General features: G+C 41.4%; 1 protein-coding gene across 1 annotated transcript in view; it reads right to left on the minus strand.

Moving 5' to 3' along the window:
* The window catches only part of bbs9 (Bardet-Biedl syndrome 9), a 193,393-nt gene that overhangs the window by 85,234 nt on the left and 100,659 nt on the right, over positions 1 to 7,500 (minus strand). The window lies entirely within an intron of this gene.

Below are 7,500 nucleotides of genomic sequence, written 5' to 3' on the forward strand. Positions count from 1 at the left end.
GCATATGATAGCTATGTGATTAACATGATGATTCAGCCTCTATGGAGAGAGACATATGACAAGCATGATCATTTCTGACGTGGAGCTAATCTGAAGTAAACATTGAATACTGCTTTCTATTCCTATTTTTGTATTCGGGATTGTGGGGAATAGCATTTCGATCTCCCTGTCTGTACACACAAACTGGAGAGGATTGGACACACACACACACACACACACACACACACACACACACACACACACACACACACACACACACACACACACACACACACACACACACACACACACACACACACACACACACACACACACACACACACACACACACACACACACACACACACACACACACACACACACACACACACACACACACACACACACACACAAACACACACAATCTTGTACAGCAAACTCCTAAACCCATAACTAGCCTGAATGGATGACTCTGGATGAGTGAATCTGAGTCTGTAAGTGTGAGTGTGAGTGTGTGAGTGTGTGTGTGTGTGTGTGTGTGTGTGTGTGTGTGTGTGTGTGTGTGTGTGTGTGTGTGTGTGTGTGTGTGTGTGTGTGTGTGTGTGTGTGTGTGTGTGTGTGTGTGTGTGTGTGTGTGTGTGTGTGTGTGTGTGTGTGTGTGCGTGCAGAGGGGGGGGGGGTGAAGTTGTGTTGACAGGTAGCCTTCAAATCTCCCCTCTTCTCTTACCCCTCACCCCTTCCTCCCCCTGCCTGCCGCCATGCTGATAGGCCCCTAATGAGCCATAATGACAGGTAATCAACCCTGTAATGATGATGACAGAGAGACACGGACTGAAACAGGGAGAGAGAGAGAGAGAGAGAGAGAGAGAGAGAGAGAGAGAGGAGGTGGGAGAGTTGTAGAAGGTCGAGGAGATGAGATGATGATAGAGGGGAAGGGCCGATATTAAAGACGTAAAAAAGATGAGTAGAGGGACGAGCAGAGATAAGAATGGAGGAAAAAACAGTGGGAGAAAAGAAAAAGTCAAATGAAAATGAGAGAGGAGGAAGAGCAGGAGGAAGAGGAGGAGAAATGGGGGGTGGGTGACCTATTCTTACTACAATACCTCACCAGGTTATCAAATACTTAGAGCAACATAACTGCAGGTTTCTGTGGAAACTTGGCACGCTCACGCCAAGACGGACACATGCGCTCCACATGCTGCGGGGGAAAATCAAATGTCTTTAGAGCTAAACTACAGACATTCATCCTCCTGAACGAGAAGAAAGGAAGCTAAGAAAGGTGGAGCGCAGCGCCGTTGGGCCGGAGCCAGAGCGATACATTAAGACAAAGTTCCCACTAATGCCCAAATTGGAGAGTTTTTTTTCCCCGTGCCCAGAAACAAGAGAGGGATTGTTTTATTCAATAATCTCAAAAGACCAAAGCGGTTTGTGTAAGTGAACATGTTCTACTTCTTAAAGAGTGAGCATTTTAGGATTAAGGAAAACGTATAATAATCATTTTCAGGTTCATATGTGTATTTAGTGTTTCTACTGTGACGTGTTTCAAAGTTGTTCAAAAAGCTCTTTCTCATACTGCCTGCTTTTATTTAGGCAGTAAACAATCACTACTACTAAGTTTTAGGCAAAAAGAGAAAGCCATGTTTCTGGAAGTCTAACGAGATCTGAACCCTTGCTATTCAGAATATGTTTAGTTTTGTGGCTGAATATTTTTGCAGATTTTTTACATTACATTACATTATACTCGTTAGACGCTTTTATCCAAAGCAACTTACATACTCAATACTGTGGGCAATCCCCACAGGAGCAATTTGGGGTGAAGTGTCTCAGGGACACAACGACATGCTGACTGCAGTGGGGTTTGAACCTGTGACCCCCTGATCTGAACACCAACGCACAACCCACTGTGCCACACGCCACCCCGGTCTAAACCCTAAACCTAACCCTAACTCACCCTTGGGGGATAATTGATTAGACAGAATAACATTTAGACTAAATAAAATAAAGAGTAAGAAAAATGTCTACACAGAGTCTTTTCCATAATGTTGTCAGACTCTTATAGACTATGTTCGCGGCTAATGCAAACATTCTTAATACGACCCAATTAATTTCCTTTTGCAGGTTTTTGTTGTTGCAGTCGAGGGAACCTATAACATTTTAGAGGTTCCTCGGTTGTGTATGTGAATGATATCAGCTAACAGGAAGTAAACATGGATGGACCCAGGGTGTTGCCAAGCAATAACATTCCGTTAAAACGGTCTGAAACAACAATCGGAGTCCATAGGTGGCCAACACAAGCACTTTAAGTTGACGCTGTTCAATTGCCCGAAGGATTACATTGCAGCATGTTTCCCTGCTTTGGCTCAAAATGGGAACAATTTCAAAATCTCTTTTCCCCACCTACTGTAGATACGAAAAACAGGTGAACAAATAGTCCAGGTGGAAAATTACAGAAGTTTTCGTTGAAACTGTAGGAAAATCCAGCACAAAAGACAATGATTGAAGCTCCTACAGGTTGGTAGAATGGCGTATAAACAAATCTAAGTTACAGTAAGCTACAAGTTGAATATTACTGTTCCACTAAATGTGTGTTTTAAGTGTCAATTTCTGTGACTTAGAGTGGCATAAAGAGCTTTGACCCTTTTAAAATGTTCAATACGGATGAAACTGTGAGCTTTAATTTTCTCTGGACGAGTTTTCAGTTAACTTGTTAAAACATATTTTATGTCTGCAATTGATCTACCCTTGTTCTTCACTTGAATTAGGATGTACAGAGAGGTTTAAAAACGTGTCCTTAAACAGTCTACATCAAGGATATTAAGTTGGACAAGGTAAATCCCAGGTTGCAACATCACTGGACAGCCGAGGATAAAATGTTCCCGGGCCCAGCACACAACCTTGGTGGACTCCCAAAGAGACGAGTAATAGTTCAGACAGCAATCGCTCAGTCCTGACATCCTCATCATGACTGGGAAAGTCATTTATGAAGCCAGAGATATGTTTCTGTGAGAACAATGTTCAACTGTCAGTCTCCAGAGGAAACAAATACCACACACAATCACTTCCCTTGACAACATCTGTGTATTCCTTGTAAATCAGGAAAGCTAGATTTGGCATACAATAGTAACACTTGCTTTCACTGTCAAACTTCAGGTTGTAATCAACTTTAAATACCACCAATGACTGCACATGATCAACAAATAACCAACTAATTCAGTTTTATTAGTACTCAAAACAAATTAAAATCATTTTTTAATATTATATTCCTACTAGATACACATGGTTTTAAAGGTAGGGTAGGTAAGAATGGAGAAACCAGCTTGAGTGCGCTAGAATTTGAAAGTGCGCAGTCGAAAAAAATCTGCCCCTTCCTTCAGACTTCCTTACAGAGCCCCTCCTCCAACACACACGGACGCGCACATGACCAATGAGGGCACCAGATAAGTTTGTGCACAGATGGAAGGCTGACAGGCAGGTAGGCCATCCAGTTATTTTAGCCGGGCCGGCTCAGATGATTGGTCGTGCTTTTTACAGTGCCACGGCTTCCACTGATGACATTTCTTTATGTATTTATTGTCAAAGCATTTCATGTATTCATTGCTATCAGGATGTTAAAAGCATTCCATGGAATATAACAACAAGTGTTTCTGAAGTGAATTACCTACCCCACCTTTACGTGATGTCATTAAAGACAGGGTGATACAGGATATCTTATAATGGGAACACATTTTAATATGCATTATTGTAATGCAATTATAATTACTTAATTATCTATATACTCTATATATTGCCATTATAGAGGTCAAAATGGCCGATTAAAGGAGGGATGGTGGAACATGGATAAGAAGAAGGACAGATCGAGGGACTAATGACTAAAAACAACTTGTAAAAATATACTACGAACTAAATTGTACATAAAAGTTGAATTGCAAGGTTTACAAAACATTTTGATTATTTTATTAAAGTTAAAGGCTAAAAAGACCCAGAAAAGGAGAACTGGAGGCACAGGGAGATGAAGAAGAACAGGAAGACGCACCAAAGACACTGAAGAAAAAACCTATCGGACAATCCTTTGAAAAAGTTTCAAAAGCAGTGTTTCAAAAAATAATAATCTCTGTCCACAATTTCCAGAATACTTTTGCATGGCAACTATCAGTAAAATTAAGAGAAAGATTGTGGTAAAGATAAGACGGACTTGTATTGACCCCTGTAGTAAAATTCTGTGAGTAAATTACTTTAAGGTTTAGAGGCTTAACAGACGACAAAAAACCCAGACAGAATTTTAAAACTGTGAAAAGTTTGCAAGTTCTTACTTTTTGTAATTACACGGTTAACCTTAGGAATACAATGCAATCCTTCAGAAGTGTTTGCTTGATTGGCCACTGCATCACCTCGCTGGATGTGGTTATGCCAACGGCTGCATATTTTTGGCTACAGCCCTGTGTGCGGGAACCCCCTCTTCACTGCCAGACTGGCTTCATTCAGGTGAACGAGGCGGCTGTGTTTTTTCAGTCTGAACGCAGCCTTAGGACTTGTCCAATTTGGATAATATTCCTCGGGACACTGGGCTGGGTCGAGAGGAAGTTCTTGTAAAGTTCTTTGCTTGGGTTGCCAGTCATATGGAACCGAACTGATTCAAAAATCCATCTGATATGTTTCATATAAAAACAACACCTGGCGAAACACAATAATGACCCTATGTGGCGCCGAAAAAAGTCCCCGAATTCTGCTGATTGGAAACATTTCATACTTTCTTCAATGGTTCTTTATTTCACCATAAAAGCTCTGAGAACCATTTGGGTCCGTGCTGCAAATAACTTTCTAAAAATGCTCTTTACAGCGCTGTAAATAGTTCCTGCGGTGGTGCAAGCCTAAAGAAACATTGTTCACGTATTATATAGATTTATTTTTAGGTTAGGCGCGCAATATGGCTGTAAAGGCTGTAAGACCGATTCTGGTAAAGTAAACAGAGGGGGGGGGAATAAGGGAGTCATGCAAGAATAGCAGGCAGACAGACAGCGTCAGCAACTCTGCTCCAGAGCTGAGTGACGGATGGAAAAGAGAGACGAAAGAAGTAGACAATGAGACAAGGAACAAGGGGTGGAGGTGGAGGTGCAGAAAAGGAGACATAATGAGGGGAAAAGATGAGGAAGACGAGGCAAAGAAAAAGGTGGAGACAAATACATATCGGAAGGTAAAGGCATAACGGAAGAAGGACATTTAATTTGGGTTAAAAACAGATAGAGAAAGGAAGGAGATGGACAGTAGGGCTGCATGATTGGGGAAAAATAACTAATGCAATTATTTGTATTGATACTGCAATTACAATACAGATATGATTGATGACTTGGGAATCATTATTTTCTTTAGAATTAAACAAAAATTATGAATTAACATGGTTTGATTTCTTAAAATGTCTTAATTAGCATTTCCTGTATTGTGAGCCTCTACTCTGCATGCACTTAATGATTGTTTCAACTTGTTATTTTTTGGGGGGACTTTGCAGAATCTATCCAGGGACTAGAGATACGATATAAATAAAAAGCCATTCAAATACTTTATTCAAATTCGTAATTTAACATATATTTATCCATATTTAACAATAACAAAATGGTGTGCTACCTGCAGCCATAATAGAAAGTTAAGAGAGAAGGGGAAACAGAGAACAAATAAATAAGAGAAACAGAAAAGAAATGTTCAAACAAGATGTAAGGCAGAAAGGAAAAAGATATGCCGAAGAAGGAGAAGCAGAGGTGAGTAGAAGATAGACTTGAAAAATGCCGATGAAGACGAGGTGGTGGGGATGTAGGAGGTAAGGAGTGATAGAGGAGGACTCATAGGGGGGAGAAAGAGAGACAGGAATGTAAGAACAGGAGCAAGAAGAGTTCTGGTTGGCTGTAAATAAATGAGACGTTAAGGTGGATACCACACAGATGCATTTCCTCTGGTGCTCCTCCCTCAATCCACCTCGATAAGCGCAGAGAAGAATACTCTCTACTCCCTTATCTCCCCGTCGACCTTCGTATTCTAAACACTCACTTTATTTACTCCGCATAAATGATTATAGGCGTCTACAGCTGCTGTCAGAGGAATGCCTCCCGTCTAAATCATGTTTCCTGGGAAGGAGGAAAGTCCTGTTTTCTGATAGGCAGCCGCACATTTTTTACATTTTTTTAGGCTCTTTGCACTTTGTACCTCGGCTGGATAATCTCATAATCTGGGGTAATGTGACAGATGACAAATAGGTCTTAGGTTTTGTGGTATTCGGTTACATATTTGAAGGTCTCATGCAGAAAAGATGAGTGACTCTTAACTAATGAGATGTAGAGAAAAACGGGTGCATAACAATTTGGATGACGGCTGCTTTCAGTCACTGGATTTGGCTTTTTTTTTTTATCTTTACCCCGGCCCGTCTACACTACAGGCATCAAAAAATCTTGAAGCTGGGCGTGTCTGAAGCTTGGCGATTTTTTGCGAGCAACTCGACCAACAACCAATCACATGAATCTCCCGCACCCGACATACAAAGCAATAGCAATGTTAAAACGAAGTAAACTGGATATAAAATCCCCAAACAGGCGAAAACCTACCAGTTTCACCCACTGTCTCTGCCACCTCCCTCCATGCCTGGTTCCTCCGGTTTGTATCCCGGTAAATAGTTATGGTCGTTAAGAACCGGGTGATTTGCTACCGTAATATCTCGTTTGGAATATGAGGAAATGAACTGCGGTCTGGCTCTCCCAGCTTGCACGCGGTTTGATTGGCTGCGCTTGCACTGGCGGGATTTGCATAAACGGGATTTGATTGGCTGATGCGAAGCATCGAGCCTCAAAAGTTGAACATTGTTCAACTTTTGATGCCGATAGATGCTCGTGATGCTTGCAAAGCCATGCCATGCTCCCCACAATGCAGTTCGGCGAAGATTAAAAATCTTCTACGTCACCCCATTCAAGTGAATGGGCGAAGCGTTGAAAGCATTTTTCGATGCCTGTAGTGTAGACAGGCCGTTAGAGTTGTCCACCCCTTTTTATAGCTTGATGCTACAAGTTAGCTAAAAAGTGACCTCTAAGCAATTTTATAAATCAATGAGATTTCCTTCCTGTAAAATAAAATATGATTTGTCGGTACGTAGGTAGTAATGAATTTTAAGATAACGACGCTCTAATTTACGTTTTAATTTAAATGTATGCTTCAATGAACAGTAGCAAACACCTTATGATTGTTTTTCGTTCTTATTCTCTGATTACTGGAGGTTTAAAGGTTGTCTGCAGTATTGTCAGCAACACTCAGGGCCATAAAGCCCGCGTCACACTGTCTCGAAATTGACACCAGATGGACACACAAGAAAGGAAATGTTCAAATTCGGCTCTGATCGTAGCAACATCGGGCCATTCGTGAAGGCATCTTTAGCCATCGTATGACCGCCGGTGGAGTTTCTCAGGCTCCGGCAACTTCATGAGCGGTATCAAAATTGTTGGCATGCCAAAAAATTGCCGACAGACCTTTTGAAGGTTCATTTTCGTG

This window comes from Notothenia rossii (assembly GCF_949606895.1).
Source record: "Notothenia rossii genome assembly, chromosome: 7".
Taxonomy (NCBI): domain Eukaryota; kingdom Metazoa; phylum Chordata; class Actinopteri; order Perciformes; family Nototheniidae; genus Notothenia; species Notothenia rossii.